The following is a 20,307-nucleotide window of genomic DNA, read 5'->3' on the forward strand; positions in this document are numbered from 1 at the left end:
TTTAGTCGTTTTCAGCCAATTTTCTGGATTTTTGAAAATTTCACTTTTTTGTGAAAATATCCACTAAATGAGGGAATAATATGTGTGAGGGTACCCCAGGAGAGTTCCAAATGTGTGTGGGAAGAATATATATCCCACGGGGGTAAAATTGAAAAAAGTTGAAAAAAATTTTTTTTGGACTTTTTCATTTTTCCGGCGTTTATCAGACTTTCAGATAGGGCGAATGTCAGTGAGCGTTCCGATTTCAGTTCCAGAGCGATTCGCCCAATGAGTCTTTGATATTTAGTCATTTTCAGCCAATTTTCTGGATTTTTGAAAATTTCACTTTTTTGTGAAAATATTCACTAAATGAGGGAATAATATGTGTGAGGGTACCCCAGGAGAGTTCCAAATGTGTGTGGGTAGAATATATATCCAGCGGGGGTAAAACTGAAAAAAGTTGAAAAAAATTTTTGGGGGGATTTAGTCATTTTTCCGGAGTTTATCAGACTTTCAGATAGGGGAAATGTCAGTGAGTGTTCCGATTTCAGTTCCAGAGCGATTCGCCCAATGAGTCCTTGATATTTAGTCGTTTTCAGCCAATTTTCTGGATTTTTGAAAATTTCACTTTTTTGTGAAAATATCCACTAAATGAGGGAATAATATGTGTGAGGGTACCCCAGGAGAGTTTCAAATGTGTGTGGGAAGAATATATATCCCACGGGGGTAAAATTGAAAAAAGTTAAAAAAAATTATTTTTTGGACTTAGTCATTTTTCTGCCATTTATCAGACTTTCAGATAGGGGAAATGTCAGTGAGCGTTCCGATTTGAGTTCCAGAGCGATTCGCCCAATGAGTCCTTGATATTTAGTCGTTTTCAGCCAATTTTCTGGATTTTTGAAAATTTCACTTTTTTGTGAAAATATCCACTAAATGAGGGAATAATATGTGTGAGGGTACCCCAGGAGAGTTCCAAATGTGTGTGGGAAGAATATATATCCCACGGAGGTAAAATTGAAAAGAGTTGAAAAAAAATTTTTTTTGGACTTAGTCATTTTTCCGGCGTTTATCAGACTTTCAGATAGGGGAAATGTCAGTGAGCGTTCCAATTTCAGTTCCAGAGTGATTCGCCCAATGAGTCCTTGATATTTAGTCGTTTTCAGCTAATTTTCTGGATTTTTGAAAATTTCACTTTTTTGTGAAAATATTCAGTAAATGAGGGAATAATATGTGTGAGGGTACCCCAGGAGAGTTCCAAATGTGTGTGGGTAGAATATATATCCCGCGGGGGTAAAATTGAAAAAAGTTGAAAAATTTTTTGGGGGGGATTTAGTCATTTTTCCGGCGTTTATCAGACTTTCAGATAGGGGAAATGTCAGTGAGTGTTCCGATTTCAGTTCCAGAGCGATTCGCACAATGAGTCCTTGTTATTTAGTTGTTTTCAGCCAATTTTCTGGATTTTTGAAAATTTCACTTTTTTGTGAAAATATCCACTAAATGAGGGAATAATATGTGTGAGGGTACCCCAGGAGAGTTCCAAATGTGTGTGGGAAGAATATATATCCCACGGGGGTAAAATTGAAAAAAGTTGAAAAAAATTATTTTTTGGACTTAGTCATTTTTCTGGCGTTTATCAGACTTTCAGATAGGGGAAATGTCAGTGAGCGTTCCAATTTCAGTTCCAGAGTGATTCGCCCAATGAGTCCTTGTTATTTAGTTGTTTTCAGCCAATTTTCTGGATTTTTGAAAATTTCACTTTTTTGTGAAAATATTCAGTAAATGAGGGAATAATATGTGTGAGGGTACCCCAGGAGAGTTCCAAATGTGTGTGGGTAGAATATATATCCCGCGGGGGTAAAATTGAAAAAAGTTGAAAAATTTTTTTGGGGGGATTTAGTCATTTTTCCGGCGTTTATCAGACTTTCAGATAGGGGAAATGTCAGTGAGCGTTCCGATTTCAGTTCCAGAGTGATTCACCCAATGAGTCCTTGTTATTTAGTTGTTTTCAGCCAATTTTCTGGATTTTTTAAAATTTCACTTTTTTGTGAAAATATCCACTAAATGAAGGAATAATATGTGTGAGGGTACCCCAGGAGAGTTCCAAATGTGTGTGGGTAGAATATATATCCCACGGGGGTAAAATTGAAAAAGGTTGAAAAAAATTTTTTTTTGGACTTAGTCATTTTTCCGGCGTTTATCAGACTTTCAGATAGGGGAAATGTCAGTGAGCGTTCCAATTTCAGTTCCAGAGTGATTCGCCCAATGAGTCCTTGATATTTAGTCGTTTTCAGCCAATTTTCTGGATTTTTGAAAATTTCACTTTTTTGTGAAAATATCCACTAAATGAAGGAATAATATGTGTGAGGGTACCCCAGGAGAGTTCCAAATGTGTGTGGGAAGAATATATATCCCACGGGGGTAAAATTGAAAAAAGTTGAAAAAAAATTTTTTTTGGACTTAGTCATTTTTCTGGCGTTTATCAGACTTTCAGATAGGGGAAATGTCAGTGAGCGTTCCGATTTCAGTTCCAGAGTGATTCGCCCAATGAGTCCTTGTTATTTAGTTTTCAGTCAATTTTCTGGATTTTTGAAAATTTCACTTTTTTGTGAAAATATCCACTAAATGAGGGAATAATATGTGTGAGGGTACCCCAGGAGAGTTCCAAATGTGTGTGGGAAGAATATATATCCCACGGTGGTAAAATTGAAAAAAGTTGAAAAAAATTATTTTTTGGACTTAGTCATTTTTCTGGCGTTTATCAGAATTTCAGATAGGGGAAATGTCAGTGAGCGTTCCGATTTCAGTTCCAGAGCGATTCGCCCAATGAGTCCTTGATATTTAGTCGTTTTCAGCCAATTTTCTGGATTTTTGAAAATTTCACTTTTTTGTGAAAATATTCACTCAATGAGGGAATAATATGTGTGAGGGTACCCCAGGAGAGTTCCAAATGTGTGTGGGTAGAATATATATCCCATGGGGGTAAAATTGAAAAAGGTTGAAAAAAATTTTTTTTTGGACTTAGTCATTTTTCCGGCGTTTATCAGACTTTCAGATAGGGGAAATGTCAGTGAGCGTTCCGATTTCAGTTCCAGAGTGATTCGCCCAATGAGTCCTTGTTATTTAGTTTTCAGCCAATTTTCTGGATTTTTGAAAATTTCACTTTTTTGTGAAAATATCCACTAAATGAGGGAATAATATGTGTGAGGGTACACCAGGAGAGTTCCAAATGTGTGTGGGAAGAATATATATCCCACGGGGGTAAAATTGAAAAAAGTTGAAAAAAATTATTTTTTGGACTTAGTCATTTTTCTGGCGTTTATCAGACTTTCAGATAGGGGAAATGTCAGTGAGCGTTCCAATTTCAGTTCCAGAGTGATTCGCCCAATGAGTCCTTGTTATTTAGTTGTTTTCAGCCAATTTTCTGGATTTTTGAAAATTTCACTTTTTTGTGAAAATATCCACTAAATGAGGGATTAATATGTGTGAGGGTACCCCAGGAGAGTTCCAAATGTGTGTGGGTAGAATATATATCCCGCGGGGGTAAAATTGAAAAAAGTTGAAAAATTTTTTGGGGGGGATTTAGTCATTTTTCCGGCGTTTATCAGACTTTCAGATAGGGGAAATGTCAGTGAGTGTTCCGATTTCAGTTCCAGAGCGATTCACCCAATGAGTCCTTGTTATTTAGTTGTTTTCAGCCAATTTTCTGGATTTTTGAAAATTTCACTTTCTTGTGAAAATATCCACTAAATGAGGGAATAATATGTGTGAGGGTACCCCAGGAGAGTTCCAAATGTGTGTGGGTAGAATATATATCCCACGGGGGTAAAATTGAAAAAGGTTAAAAAAAATTTTTTTTTGGACTTAGTCATTTTTCCGGCGTTTATCAGACTTTCAGATAGGGGAAATGTCAGTGATCGTTCCGATTTCAGTTCCAGAGTGATTCGCCCAATGAGTCCTTGTTATTTAGTTTTCAGCCAATTTTCTGGATTTTTGAAAATTTCACTTTTTTGTGAAAATATCCACTAAATGAGGGAATAATATGTGTGAGGGTACACCAGGAGAGTTCCAAATGTGTGTGGGAAGAATATATATCCCACGGGGGTAAAATTGAAAAAAGTTGAAAAAAATTATTTTTTGGACTTAGTCATTTTTCTGGCGTTTATCAGACTTTCAGATAGGGGAAATGTCAGTGAGCGTTCCGATTTCAGTTCCAGAGCGGTTCGCCCAATGAGTCCTTGATATTTAGTCGTTTTCAGCCAATTTTCTGGATTTTTGAAAATTTAACTTTTTTGTGAAAATATCCACTAAATGAGGGAATAATATGTGTGAGGGTACCCCAAGAGAGTTCCAAATGTGTGTGGGAAGAATATATATCCCACGGGGGAAAAATTGAAAAAAGTTGAAAAAATTTTTTTTTTGGACTTAGTCATTTTTCCGGCGTTTATCAGACTTTCAGATAGGGCGAATGTCAGTGAGCGTTCCGATTTCAGTTCCAGAGCGATTCGCCCAATAAGTCGTTGATATTTAGTCGTTTTCAGCCAATTTTCTGGATTTTTGAAAATTTCACTTTTTTGTGAAAATATTCACTAAATGAGGGAATAATATGTGTGAGGGTACCCCAGGAGATTTCCAAATGTGTGTGGGTAGAATATATATCCAGCGGGGGTAAAATTGAAAAAAGTTGAAAAATTTTTTGGGGGGGATTTAGTCATTTTTCCGGCGTTTATCAGACTTTCAGATAGGGGAAATGTCAGTGAGCGTTCCGATTTCAGTTCCAGAGCGATTCGCCCAATGACTCCTTGATGTTTAGTCGTTTTCAGCCAATTTTCTGGATTTTTGAAAATTTAACTTTTTTGTGAAAATATCCACTAAATGAGAGATTAATATGTGTGAGGGTACCCCAGGAGAGTTCCAAATGTGTGTGGGAAGAATATATATCCCACGGGGGTAAAATTGAAGAAAGTTGAAAAAAAAAATTTTTTGGACTTAGTCATTTTTCCGGCGTTTATCAGACTTTCAGATAGGGGAAATGTCAGTGAGCGTTCCAATTTCAGTTCCAGAGTGTTTCGCCCAATGAGTCCTTGATATTTAGTCGTTTTCAGCCAATTTTCTGGATTTTTGAAAATTTCACTTTTTTGTGAAAATATCCACTAAATGAGGGAATAATATGTGTGAGGGTACCCCAGGAGAGTTCCAAATGTGTGTGGGAAGAATATATATCCCACGGTGGTAAAATTGAAAAAAGTTGAAAAAAATTATTTTTTGGACTTAGTCATTTTTCTGGCGTTTATCAGAATTTCAGATAGGGGAAATGTCAGTGAGCGTTCCGATTTCAGTTCCAGAGCGCTTCGCCCAACGAGTCCTTGATATTTAGTCATTTTCAGCCAATTTTCTGGATTTTTGAAAATTTCACTTTTTTGTGAAAATATCCACTAAATGAGGGAATAATATGTGTGAGGGTACCCCAGGAGAGTTCCAAATGTGTGTGGGTAGAATATATATCCCACGGGGGTAAAATTGAAAAAGGTTGAAAAAAAATTTTTTCTGGACTTAGTCATTTTTCCGGCGTTTATCAGACTTTCAGATAGGGGAAATGTCAGTGAGCGTTCCAATTTCAGTTCCAGAGTGTTTCGCCCAATGAGTCCTTGATATTTAGTCGTTTTCAGCCAATTTTCTGGATTTTTGAAAATTTCACTTTTTTGTGAAAATATCCACTAAATGAGGGAATAATATGTGTGAGGGTACCCCAGGAGAGTTCCAAATGTGTGTGGGAAGAATATATATCCCACGGGGGTAAAATTGAAAAAAGTTGAAAAAAAATTTTTTTTGGACTTAGTCATTTTTCTGGCGTTTATCAGACTTTCAGATAGGGGAAATGTCAGTGAGCGTTCCGATTTCAGTTCCAGAGTGATTCGCCCAATGAGTCCTTGTTATTTAGTTTTCAGCCAATTTTCTGGATTTTTGAAAATTTCACTTTTTTGTGAAAATATCCACTAAATGAGGGAATAATATGTGTGAGGGTACCCCAGGAGAGTTCCAAATGTGTGTGGGAAGAATATATATCCCACGGTGGTAAAATTGAAAAAAGTTGAAAAAAATTATTTTTTGGACTTAGTCATTTTTCTGGCGTTTATCAGAATTTCAGATAGGGGAAATGTCAGTGAGCGTTCCGATTTCAGTTCCAGAGCGATTCGCCCAATGAGTCCTTGATATTTAGTCGTTTTCAGCCAATTTTCTGGATTTTTGAAAATTTCACTTTTTTGTGAAAATATTCACTAAATGAGGGAATAATATGTGTGAGGGTACCCCAGGAGAGTTCCAAATGTGTGTGGGAAGAATATATATCCCACGGGGGTAAAATTGAAAAAAGTTGAAAAAAATTATTTTTTGGACTTAGTCATTTTTCTGGCGTTTATCAGACTTTCAGATAGGGGAAATGTCAGTGAGCGTTCCAATTTCAGTTTCAGAGTGATTCGCCCAATGAGTCCTTGTTATTTAGTTGTTTTCAGCCAATTTTCTGGATTTTTGAAAATTTCACTTTTTTGTGAAAATATCCACTAAATGAGGGATTAATATGTGTGAGGGCACCCCAGGAGAGTTCCAAATGTGTGTGGGAAGAATATATATCCCACGGTGGTAAAATTGAAAAAAGTTGAAAAAAAATATTTTTTGGACTTAGTCATTTTTCTGGCGTTTATCAGACTTTCAGATAGGGGAAATGTCAGTGAGCGTTCCAATTTCAGTTCCAGAGTGATTCGCCCAATGAGTCCTTGATATTTAGTCGTTTTCAGCTAATTTTCTGGATTTTTGAAAATTTCACTTTTTTGTGAAAATATTCAGTAAATGAGGGAATAATATGTGTGAGGGTACCCCAGGAGAGTTCCAAATGTGTGTGGGTAGAATATATATCCCGCGGGGGTAAAATTGAAAAAAGTTGAAAAATTTTTGGGGGGGGATTTAGTCATTTTTCTGGCGTTTATCAGACTTTCAGATAGGGGAAATGTCAGTGAGTGTTCCGATTTCAGTTCCAGAGCGATTCGCACAATGAGTCCTTGTTATTTAGTTGTTTTCAGCCAATTTTCTGGATTTTTGAAAATTTCACTTTTTTGTGAAAATATCCACTAAATGAGGGAATAATATGTGTGAGGGTACCCCAGGAGAGTTCCAAATGTGTGTGGGAAGAATATATATCCCACGGGGGTAAAATTGAAAAAAGTTGAAAAAAATTATTTTTTGGACTTAGTCATTTTTCTGGCGTTTATCAGACTTTCAGATAGGGGAAATGTCAGTGAGCGTTCCAATTTCAGTTCCAGAGTGATTCGCCCAATGAGTCCTTGTTATTTAGTTGTTTTCAGCCAATTTTCTGGATTTTTGAAAATTTCACTTTTTTGTGAAAATATCCACTAAATGAGGGAATAATATGTGTGAGGGTACCCCAGGAGTGTTCCAAATGTGTGTGGGTAGAATATATATCCCGCGGGGGTAAAATTGAAAAAAGTTGAAAAATTTTTGGGGGGGGATTTAGTCATTTTTCCGGCGTTTATCAGACTTTCAGATAGGGGAAATGTCAGTGAGTGTTCCGATTTCAGTTCCAGAGCGATTCACCCAATGAGTCCTTGTTATTTAGTTGTTTTCAGCCAATTTTCTGGATTTTTGAAAATTTCACTTTTTTGTGAAAATATCCACTAAATGAGGGAATAATATGTGTGAGGGTACCCCAGGAGAGTTCCAAATGTGTGTGGGTAGAATATATATCCCACGGGGGTAAAATTGAAAAAGGTTGAAAAAAATTTTTTTTTGGACTTAGTCATTTTTCCGGCGTTTATCAGACTTTCAGATAGGGGAAATGTCAGTGAGCGTTCCAATTTCAGTTCCAGAGTGATTCGCCCAATGAGTCCTTGATATTTAGTCGTTTTCAGCCAATTTTCTGGATTTTTGAAAATTTCACTTTTTTGTGAAAATATTCAGTAAATGAGGGAATAATATGTGTGAGGGTACCCCAGGAGAGTTCCAAATGTGTGTGGGTAGAATATATATCCCGCGGGGGTAAAATTGAAAAAAGTTGAAAAATTTTTTTGGGGGGATTTAGTCATTTTTCCGGCGTTTATCAGACTTTCAGATAGGGGAAATGTCAGTGAGTGTTCCGATTTCAGTTCCAGAGCGATTCGCCCAATGAGTCCTTGTTATTTAGTTGTTTTCAGCCAATTTTCTGGATTTTTGAAAATTTCACTTTTTTGTGAAAATATCCAATAAATGAGGGAATAATATGTGTGAGGGTACCCCAGGAGAGTTCCAAATGTGTGTGGGTAGAATATATATCCCGCGGGGGTAAAATTGAAAAAAATTGAAAAACTTTTTGGGGGGGATTTAGTCATTTTTCCGGCGTTTATCAGACTTTCAGATAGGGGAAATGTCAGTGAGCGTTCCGATTTCAGTTCCAGAGTGATTCACCCAATGAGTCCTTGTTATTTAGTTGTTTTCAGCCAATTTTCTGGATTTTTTAAAATTTCACTTTTTTGTGAAAATATCCACTAAATGAAGGAATAATATGTGTGAGGGTACCCCAGGAGAGTTCCAAATGTGTGTGGGTAGAATATATATCCCACGGGGGTAAAATTGAAAAAGGTTGAAAAAAATTTTTTTTTGGACTTAGTCATTTTTCCGGCGTTTATCAGACTTTCAGATAGGGGAAATGTCAGTGAGCGTTCCAATTTCAGTTCCAGAGTGATTCGCCCAATGAGTCCTTGATATTTAGTCGTTTTCAGCCAATTTTCTGGATTTTTGAAAATTTCACTTTTTTGTGAAAATATCCACTAAATGAAGGAATAATATGTGTGAGGGTACCCCAGGAGAGTTCCAAATGTGTGTGGGAAGAATATATATCCCACGGGGGTAAAATTGAAAAAAGTTGAAAAAAAATTTTTTTTGGACTTAGTCATTTTTCTGGCGTTTATCAGACTTTCAGATAGGGGAAATGTCAGTGAGCGTTCCGATTTCAGTTCCAGAGTGATTCGCCCAATGAGTCCTTGTTATTTAGTTTTCAGTCAATTTTCTGGATTTTTGAAAATTTCACTTTTTTGTGAAAATATCCACTAAATGAGGGAATAATATGTGTGAGGGTACCCCAGGAGAGTTCCAAATGTGTGTGGGAAGAATATATATCCCACGGTGGTAAAATTGAAAAAAGTTGAAAAAAATTATTTTTTGGACTTAGTCATTTTTCTGGCGTTTATCAGAATTTCAGATAGGGGAAATGTCAGTGAGCGTTCCGATTTCAGTTCCAGAGCGATTCGCCCAATGAGTCCTTGATATTTAGTCGTTTTCAGCCAATTTTCTGGATTTTTGAAAATTTCACTTTTTTGTGAAAATATTCACTCAATGAGGGAATAATATGTGTGAGGGTACCCCAGGAGAGTTCCAAATGTGTGTGGGTAGAATATATATCCCACGGGGGTAAAATTGAAAAAGGTTGAAAAAAATTTTTTTTTGGACTTAGTCATTTTTCCGGCGTTTATCAGACTTTCAGATAGGGGAAATGTCAGTGAGCGTTCCGATTTCAGTTCCAGAGTGATTCGCCCAATGAGTCCTTGTTATTTAGTTTTCAGCCAATTTTCTGGATTTTTGAAAATTTCACTTTTTTGTGAAAATATCCACTAAATGAGGGAATAATATGTGTGAGGGTACACCAGGAGAGTTCCAAATGTGTGTGGGAAGAATATATATCCCACGGGGGTAAAATTGAAAAAAGTTGAAAAAAATTATTTTTTGGACTTAGTCATTTTTCTGGCGTTTATCAGACTTTCAGATAGGGGAAATGTCAGTGAGCGTTCCAATTTCAGTTCCAGAGTGATTCGCCCAATGAGTCCTTGTTATTTAGTTGTTTTCAGCCAATTTTCTGGATTTTTGAAAATTTCACTTTTTTGTGAAAATATCCACTAAATGAGGGATTAATATGTGTGAGGGTACCCCAGGAGAGTTCCAAATGTGTGTGGGTAGAATATATATCCCATGGGGGTAAAATTGAAAAAGGTTGAAAAAAATTTTTTTTTGGACTTAGTCATTTTTCCGGCGTTTATCAGACTTTCAGATAGGGGAAATGTCAGTGAGTGTTCCGATTTCAGTTCCAGAGCGATTCACCCAATGAGTCCTTGTTATTTAGTTGTTTTCAGCCAATTTTCTGGATTTTTGAAAATTTCACTTTCTTGTGAAAATATCCACTAAATGAGGGAATAATATGTGTGAGGGTACCCCAGGAGAGTTCCAAATGTGTGTGGGTAGAATATATATCCCACGGGGGTAAAATTGAAAAAGGTTAAAAAAAATTTTTTTTTGGACTTAGTCATTTTTCCGGCGTTTATCAGACTTTCAGATAGGGGAAATGTCAGTGATCGTTCCGATTTCAGTTCCAGAGTGATTCGCCCAATGAGTCCTTGTTATTTAGTTTTCAGCCAATTTTCTGGATTTTTGAAAATTTCACTTTTTTGTGAAAATATCCACTAAATGAAGGAATAATATGTGTGAGGGTACCCCAGGAGAGTTCCAAATGTGTGTGGGAAGAATATATATCCCGCAGGGGTAAAATTGAAAAAAGTTGAAAAAAATTATTTTTTGGACTTAGTCATTTTTCTGGCGTTTATCAGAATTTCAGATAGGGGAAATGTCAGTGAGCGTTCCGATTTCAGTTCCAGAGCGGTTCGCCCAATGAGTCCTTGATATTTAGTCGTTTTCAGCCAATTTTCTGGATTTTTGAAAATTTCACTTTTTTGTGAAAATATCCACTAAATGAGGGATTAATATGTGTGAGGGTACCCCAGGAGAGTTCCAAATGTGTGTGGGAAGAATATATATCCCACGGTGGTAAAATTGAAAAAAGTTGAAAAAAATTATATTTGGACTTAGTCATTTTTCTGGCGTTTATCAGAATTTCAGATAGGGGAAATGTCAGTGAGCGTTCCGATTTCAGTTCCAGAGCGATTCGCCCAATGAGTCCTTGATATTTAGTCGTTTTCAGCCAATTTTCTGGATTTTTGAAAATTTCACTTTTTTGTGAAAATATTCACTAAATGAGGGAATAATATGTGTGAGGGTACCCCAGGAGAGTTCCAAATGTGTGTGGGTAGAATATATATCCCGCGGGGGTAAAATTGAAAAAAGTTGAAAAATTTTTTGGGGGGGATTTAGTCATTTTTCCGGCGTTTATCAGACTTTCAGATAGGGGAAATGTCAGTGAGCGTTCCAATTTCAGTTCCAGAGTGTTTCGCCCAATGAGTCCTTGATATTTAGTCGTTTTCAGCCAATTTTCTGGATTTTTGAAAATTTCACTTTTTTGTGAAAATATCCACTAAATGAGGGAATAATATGTGTGAGGGTACCCCAGGAGAGTTCCAAATGTGTGTGGGAAGAATATATATCCCACGGGGGTAAAATTGAAAAAAGTTGAAAAAAAATATTTTTTGGACTTAGTCATTTTTCTGGAGTCTATCAGACCTTCAGATAGGGGAAATGTCAGTGAGCGTTCCGATTTCAGTTCCAGAGCGATTCGCCCAATGAGTCCTTGATATTTAGTCGTTTTCAGCCAACTTTCTGGATTTTTGAAAATTTTACTTTTTTGTGAAAATATCCACTAAATGAGGGATTAATATGTGTGAGGGTACCCCAGGAGAGTTCCAAATGTGTGTGGGAAGAATATATATCCCACGGGGGTAAAATTGAAGAAAGTTGAAAAAAAAATTTTTTTGGACTTAGTCATTTTTCCGGCGTTTATCAGACTTTCAGATAGGGGAAATGTCAGTGAGCGTTCCGATTTCAGTTCCAGAGTGATTCACCCAATGAGTCCTTGTTATTTAGTTGTTTTCAGCCAATTTTCTGGATTTTTGTAAATTTCACTTTTTTGTGAAAATATCCACTAAATGAGGGAATAATATGTGTGACAGTACCCCAGGAGAGTTCCAAATGTGTGTGGGAAGAATATATATCCCACGGGGGTAAAATTGAAAAAAGTTGAAAAAAAATTTTTTTTTGGACTTAGTCATTTTTCTGGCGTTTATCAGACTTTCAGATAGGGGAAATATCAGTGAGCGTTCCGATTTCAGTTCCAGAGTGATTCACCCAATGAGACCTTGTTATTTAGTTGTTTTCAGCCAATTTTCTGGATTTTTGTAAATTTCACTTTTTTGTGAAAATATCCACTAAATGAGGGAATAATATGTGTGAGGGTACCCCAGGAGAGTTCCAAATGTGTGTGGGAAGAATATATATCCCACGGGGGTAAAATTGAAAAAAGTTGAAAAAAATTTTTTTTTGGACTTAGTCATTTTTCTGGCGTTTATCAGACTTTCAGTTAGGGGAAATGTCAGTGAGCGTTCCGATTTCAGTTCCAGAGCAGTTCGCCCAATGAGTCCTTGATATTTAGTCGTTTTTAGCCAATTTTCTGGATTTTTGAAAATTTAACTTTTTTGTGAAAATATCCACTAAATGAGGGAATAATATGTGTGAGGGTACCCCAAGAGAGTTCCAAATGTGTATGGGAGAATATATATCCCACGGGGGTAAAATTGAAAAAAGTTGAAAAAATTTTTTTTTTGGACTTAGTCATTTTTCCGGCGTTTATCAGACTTTCAGATAGGGCGAATGTCAGTGAGCGTTCCGATTTCAGTTCCAGAGCGATTCGCCCAATGAGTCCTTGATATTTAGTCGTTTTCAGCCAATTTTCTGGATTTTTGAAAATTTTACTTTTTTGTGAAAATATTCACTAAATGAGGGAATAATATGTGTGAGGGTACCCCAGGAGAGTTCCAAATGTGTGTGGGTAGAATATATATCCCGCGGGGGTAAAATTGAAAAAAGTTGAAAAAATTTTTGGGGGGGATTTAGTCATTTTTCCGGCGTTTATCAGACTTTCAGATAGGGGAAATGTCAGTGAGCGTTCCGATTTCAGTTCCAGAGCGGTTCGCCCAATGAGTCCTTGATATTTAGTCGTTTTCAGCCAATTTTCTGGATTTTTGAAAATTTAACTTTTTTGTGAAAATATCCACTAAATGAGGGAATAATATGTGTGAGGGTACCCCAAGAGAGTTCCAAATGTGTGTGGGAAGAATATATATCCCACGGGGGTAAAATTGAAAAAAGTTGAAAAAAATTTTTTTTTGGACTTAGTCATTTTTCCGGCGTTTATCAGACTTTCAGATAGGGCGAATGTCAGTGAGCATTCCGGTTTCAGTTCCAGAGCGATTTGCCCAATGAGTCCTTGATATTTAGTAGTTTTCAGCCAATTTTCTGGATTTTTGAAAATTTCACTTTTTTGTGAAAATATTCACTAAATGAGGGAATAATATGTGTGAGGGTACCCCAGGAGAGTTCCAAATGTGTGTGGGTAGAATATATATCCCGCGGGGGTAAAATTGAAAAAAGTTGAAAAATTTTTTGGGTGGGATTTAGTAATTTTTCCGGCGTTTATCAGACTTTCAGATAGGGCAAATGTCAGTGAGCGTTCCGATTTCAGTTCCAGAGCGATTCGCCCAATGAGTCCTTGATATTTAGTCGTTTTCAGCCAATTTTCTGGATTTTTGAAAATTTCACTTTTTTGTGAAAATATCCACTAAATGAGGGAATAATATGTGTGAGGGTACCCCAGAAGAGTTCCAAATGTGTGTGGATAGAATATATATCCCACGGGGGTAAAATTGAAAAAAGTTGAAAAAATTTTTTTTTTGGACTTAGTCATTTTTCCGGTGTTTATCAGACTTTCAGATAGGGCGAATGTCAGTGAGCGTTCCGATTTCAGTTCCAGAGCGATTCGCCCAATGAGTCCTTGATATTTATTCGTTTTCAGCCAATTTTCTGGATTTTTGAAAATTTCACTTTTTTGTGAAAATATCCACTAAATGAGGGAATAATATGTGTGAGGGTACCCCAGGAGAGTTCCAAATGTGTGTGGGTAGAATATATATCCCACAGGGGTAAAATTGAAAAAAGTTGAAAAAATTTTTGGGGGGGATTTAGTCATTTTTCCGGCGTTTATCAGACTTTCAGATAGGGCAAATGTCAGTGAGTGTTCCGATTTCAGTTCCAGAGCGATTCGCCCAATGAGTCCTTGTTATTTAGTCGTTTTCAGCCAATTTTCTGGATTTTTGAAAATTTAACTTTTTTGTGAAAATATCCATTAAATGAGGGAATAATATGTGTGAGGGTACCCCAGGACAGTTCCAAATGTGTGTGGGTAGAATATATATCCCACGGGGGTAAAATTGAAAAAAGTAGAAAATTTTTTTGGGGGGAAATTTAGTCATTTTTCCGGCGTTTATCAGACTTTCAGATAGGGGAAATGTCAGTGAGTGTTCCGATTTCAGTTCCAGAGCGATTCGCCCAATGAGTCCTTGTTATTTAGTTGTTTTCAGCCAATTTTCTGGATTTTTGAAAATTTCACTTTTTTGTGAAAATATCCACTAAATAAGGGAATAATATATGTGAGGGTACCCCAGGAGAGTTCCAAATGTGTGTGGGTAGAATATATATCCCACGGGGGTAAAATTGAAAAAAGTTGAAAAAAATTTTTTTTGGGACTTAGTCATTTTTCCGGCGTTTATCAGACTTTCAGATAGGGGAAATGTCAGTGAGCGTTCCGATTTCAGTTCCAGAGCGATTCGCCCAATGAGTCCTTGATATTTAGTCGTTTTCAGCCAATTTTCTGGATTTTTGAAAATTTCACTTTTTTGTGAAAATATCCACTAAATGAGGGAATAATATGTGTGAGGGTACCCCAGGAGAGTTCCAAATGTGTGCGGGTAGAATATATATCCCGTGGGGGTAAAATTGAAAAAAGTTGAAAAAATTTTTGGGGGGGACTTAGTCATTTTTCCGGCGTTTATCAGACTTTCAGATAGGGGAAATGTCAGTGAGTGTTCCGATTTCAGTTCCAGAGCGATTCGCCCAATGAGTCCTTGTTATTTAGTTGTTTTCAGCCAATTTTCTGGATTTTTGAAAATTTCACTTTTTTGTGAAAATATCCACTAAATGAGGGAATAATATGTGTGAGGGTACCCCAGGAGAGTTCCAAATGTGTGTGGGTAGAATATATATCCCGCGGGGGTAAAATTGAAAAAAGTTTAAAAAATTTTTGGGGGGGATTTAGTCATTTTTCCGGCGTTTATCAGACTTTCAGAGAGGGGAAATGTCAGTGAGTGTTCCGATTTCAGTTCCAGAGCGATTCGCCCAATGAGTCCTTGTTATTTAGTTGTTTTCAGCCAATTTTCTGGATTTTTGAAAATTTCACTTTTTTGTGAAAATATCCACTAAATGAGGGAATAATATGTGTGAGGGTACCCCAGGAGAGTTCCAAATGTGTGTGGGTAGAATATATATCCCGCGGGGGTAAAATTGAAAAAAGTTGAAAAATTTTTTGGGGGGGATTTAGTCATTTTTCCGGCGTTTATCAGACTTTCAGATAGGGGAAATGTCAGTGAGCGTTCCGATTTCAGTTCCAGAGCGATTCGCACAATGAGTCCTTGTTATTTAGTTGTTTTCAGCCAATTTTCTGGATTTTTGAAAATTTCACTTTTTTGTGAAAATATCCACTAAATGAGGGAATAATATGTGTGAGGGTACCCCAGGAGAGTTCCAAATGTGTGTGGGTAGAATATATATCCCACGGGGGTAAAATTGAAAAAGTAGAAAAAATTTTTTTTTTTGACTTAGTCATTTTTCCGGCATTTATCAGACTTTCAGATAGGGGAAATGTCAGTGAGCGTTCCAATTTCAGTTCCAGAGTGATTCGCCCAATGAGTCCTTGATATTTAGTCGTTTTCAGCCAATTTTCTGGATTTTTGAAAATTTCACTTTTTTGTGAAAATATCCACTAAATGAGGGAATAATATGTGTGAGGGTACCCCAGGAGAGTTCCAAATGTGTGTGGGAAGAATATATATCCCACGGGGGTAAAATTGAAAAAAGTTGAAAAAAATTTTTTTTGGACTTTTTCATTTTTCCGGCGTTTATCAGACTTTCAGATAGGGCGAATGTCAGTGAGCGTTCCGATTTCAGTTCCAGAGCGATTCGCCCAATGAGTCTTTGATATTTAGTCATTTTCAGCCAATTTTCTGGATTTTTGAAAATTTCACTTTTTTGTGAAAATATTCACTAAATGAGGGAATAATATGTGTGAGGGTACCCCAGGAGAGTTCCAAATGTGTGTGGGTAGAATATATATCCAGCGGGGGTAAAACTGAAAAAAGTTGAAAAAAATTTTTGGGGGGATTTAGTCATTTTTCCGGAGTTTATCAGACTTTCAGATAGGGGAAATGTCAGTGAGTGTTCCGATTTCAGTTCCAGAGCGATTCGCCCAATGAGTCCTTGATATTTAGTCGTTTTCAGCCAATTTTCTGGATTTTTGAAAATTTCACTTTTTTGTGAAAATATCCACTAAATGAGGGAATAATATGTGTGAGGGTACCCCAGGAGAGTTTCAAATGTGTGTGGGAAGAATATATATCCCACGGGGGTAAAATTGAAAAAAGTTAAAAAAAATTATTTTTTGGACTTAGTCATTTTTCTGCCATTTATCAGACTTTCAGATAGGGGAAATGTCAATGAGCGTTCCGATTTGAGTTCCAGAGCGATTCGCCCAATGAGTCCTTGATATTTAGTCGTTTTCAGCCAATTTTCTGGATTTTTGAAAATTTCACTTTTTTGTGAAAATATCCACTAAATGAGGGAATAATATGTGTGAGGGTACCCCAGGAGAGTTCCAAATGTGTGTGGGTAGAATATATATCCCGCGGGGGTAAAATTGAAAAAAGTTGAAAAATTTTTTGGGGGGGATTTAGTCATTTTTCCGGCGTTTATCAGACTTTCAGATAGGGGAAATGTCAGTGAGTGTTCCGATTTCAGTTCCAGAGCGATTCGCACAATGAGTCCTTGTTATTTAGTTGTTTTCAGCCAATTTTCTGGATTTTTGAAAATTTCACTTTTTTGTGAAAATATCCACTAAATGAGGGAATAATATGTATGAGGGTACCCCAGGAGAGTTCCAAATGTGTGTGGGAAGAATATATATCCCACGGGGGTAAAATTGAAAAAAGTTGAAAAAAATTATTTTTTGGACTTAGTCATTTTTCTGGCGTTTATCAGACTTTCAGATAGGGGAAATGTCAGTGAGCGTTCCAATTTCAGTTCCAGAGTGATTCGCCCAATGAGTCCTTGTTATTTAGTTGTTTTCAGCCAATTTTCTGGATTTTTGAAAATTTCACTTTTTTGTGAAAATATTCAGTAAATGAGGGAATAATATGTGTGAGGGTACCCCAGGAGAGTTCCAAATGTGTGTGGGTAGAATATATATCCCGCGGGGGTAAAATTGAAAAAAGTTGAAAAATTTTTTTGGGGGGATTTAGTCATTTTTCCGGCGTTTATCAGACTTTCAGATAGGGGAAATGTCAGTGAGTGTTCCGATTTCAGTTCCAGAGCGATTCGCCCAATGAGTCCTTGTTATTTAGTTGTTTTCAGCCAATTTTCTGGATTTTTGAAAATTTCACTTTTTTGTGAAAATATCCAATAAATGAGGGAATAATATGTGTGAGGGTACCCCAGGAGAGTTCCAAATGTGTGTGGGTAGAATATATATCCCACGGGGGTAAAATTGAAAAAGTAGAAAAAAATTTTTTTTTGGACTTAGTCATTTTTCCGGCGTTTATCAGACTTTCAGATAGGGGAAATGTCAGTGAGCGTTCCAATTTCAGTTCCAGAGTGATTCGCCCAATGAGTCCTTGATATTTAGTCGTTTTCAGCCAATTTTCTGGATTTTTGAAAATTTCACTTTTTTGTGAAAATATTCAGTAAATGAGGGAATAATATGTGTGAGGGTACCCCAGGAGAGTTCCAAATGTGTGTGGGTAGAATATATATCCCGCGGGGGTAAAATTGAAAAAAGTTGAAAAACTTTTTGGGGGGGATTTAGTCATTTTTCCGGCGTTTATCAGACTTTCAGATAGGGGAAATGTCAGTGAGCGTTCCGATTTCAGTTCCAGAGTGATTCACCCAATGAGTCCTTGTTATTTAGTTGTTTTCAGCCAATTTTCTGGATTTTTGAAAATTTCACTTTTTTGTGAAAATATCCACTAAATAAGGGAATAATATATGTGAGGGTACCCCAGGAGAGTTCCAAATGTGTGTGGGTAGAATATATATCCCACGGGGGTAAAATTGAAAAAAGTTGAAAAAAATTTTTTTTGGGACTTAGTCATTTTTCCGGCGTTTATCAGACTTTCAGATAGGGGAAATGTCAGTGAGCGTTCCGATTTCAGTTCCAGAGCGATTCGCCCAATGAGTCCTTGATATTTAGTCGTTTTCAGCCAATTTTCTGGATTTTTGAAAATTTCACTTTTTTGTGAAAATATCCACTAAATGAGGGAATAATATGTGTGAGGGTACCCCAGGAGAGTTCCAAATGTGTGCGGGTAGAATATATATCCCGTGGGAGTAAAATTGAAAAAAGTTGAAAAAATTTTTGGGGGGGACTTAGTCATTTTTCCGGCGTTTATCAGACTTTCAGATAGGGGAAATGTCAGTGAGTGTTCCGATTTCAGTTCCAGAGCGATTCGCCCAATGAGTCCTTGTTATTTAGTTGTTTTCAGCCAATTTTCTGGATTTTTGAAAATTTCACTTTTTTGTGAAAATATCCACTAAATGAGGGAATAATATGTGTGAGGGTACCCCAGAAGAGTTCCAAATGTGTGTGGGTAGAATATATATCCCGCGGGGGTAAAATTGAAAAAAGTTTAAAAAATTTTTGGGGGGGATTTAGTCATTTTTCCGGCGTTTATCAGACTTTCAGAGAGGGGAAATGTCAGTGAGTGTTCCGATTTCAGTTCCAGAGCGATTCGCCCAATGAGTCCTTGTTATTTAGTTGTTTTCAGCCAATTTTCTGGATTTTTGAAAATTTCACTTTTTTGTGAAAATATCCACTAAATGAGGGAATAATATGTGTGAGGGTACCCCAGGAGAGTTCCAAATGTGTGTGGGTAGAATATATATCCCGCGGGGGTAAAATTGAAAAAAGTTGAAAAATTTTTTGGGGGGGATTTAGTCATTTTTCCGGCGTTTATCAGACTTTCAGATAGGGGAAATGTCAGTGAGCGTTCCGATTTCAGTTCCAGAGCGATTCGCACAATGAGTCCTTGTTATTTAGTTGTTTTCAGCCAATTTTCTGGATTTTTGAAAATTTCACTTTTTTGTGAAAATATCCACTAAATGAGGGAATAATATGTGTGAGGGTACCCCAGGAGAGTTCCAAATGTGTGTGGGTAGAATATATATCCCACGGGGGTAAAATTGAAAAAGTAGAAAAAATTTTTTTTTTTGACTTAGTCATTTTTCCGGCATTTATCAGACTTTCAGATAGGGGAAATGTCAGTGAGCGTTCCAATTTCAGTTCCAGAGTGATTCGCCCAATGAGTCCTTGATATTTAGTCGTTTTCAGCCAATTTTCTGGATTTTTGAAAATTTCACTTTTTTGTGAAAATATCCACTAAATGAGGGAATAATATGTGTGAGGGTACCCCAGGAGAGTTCCAAATGTGTGTGGGAAGAATATATATCCCACGGGGGTAAAATTGAAAAAAGTTGAAAAAAATTTTTTTTGGACTTTTTCATTTTTCCGGCGTTTATCAGACTTTCAGATAGGGCGAATGTCAGTGAGCGTTCCGATTTCAGTTCCAGAGCGATTCGCCCAATGAGTCTTTGATATTTAGTCATTTTCAGCCAATTTTCTGGATTTTTGAAAATTTCACTTTTTTGTGAAAATATTCACTAAATGAGGGAATAATATGTGTGAGGGTACCCCAGGAGAGTTCCAAATGTGTGTGGGTAGAATATATATCCAGCGGGGGTAAAACTGAAAAAAGTTGAAAAAAATTTTTGGGGGGATTTAGTCATTTTTCCGGAGTTTATCAGACTTTCAGATAGGGGAAATGTCAGTGAGTGTTCCGATTTCAGTTCCAGAGCGATTCGCCCAATGAGTCCTTGATATTTAGTCGTTTTCAGCCAATTTTCTGGATTTTTGAAAATTTCACTTTTTTGTGAAAATATCCACTAAATGAGGGAATAATATGTGTGAGGGTACCCCAGGAGAGTTTCAAATGTGTGTGGGAAGAATATATATCCCACGGGGGTAAAATTGAAAAAAGTTAAAAAAAATTATTTTTTGGACTTAGTCATTTTTCTGCCATTTATCAGACTTTCAGATAGGGGAAATGTCAGTGAGCGTTCCGATTTGAGTTCCAGAGCGATTCGCCCAATGAGTCCTTGATATTTAGTCGTTTTCAGCCAATTTTCTGGATT

The sequence above is a fragment of the Phyllobates terribilis genome, unplaced genomic scaffold (genome assembly GCF_046119375.1).
Source record: "Phyllobates terribilis strain yellow unplaced genomic scaffold, ASM4611937v1 Scaffold_2__4_contigs__length_985480577, whole genome shotgun sequence".
In the NCBI taxonomy this organism is placed as follows: domain Eukaryota; kingdom Metazoa; phylum Chordata; class Amphibia; order Anura; family Dendrobatidae; genus Phyllobates; species Phyllobates terribilis.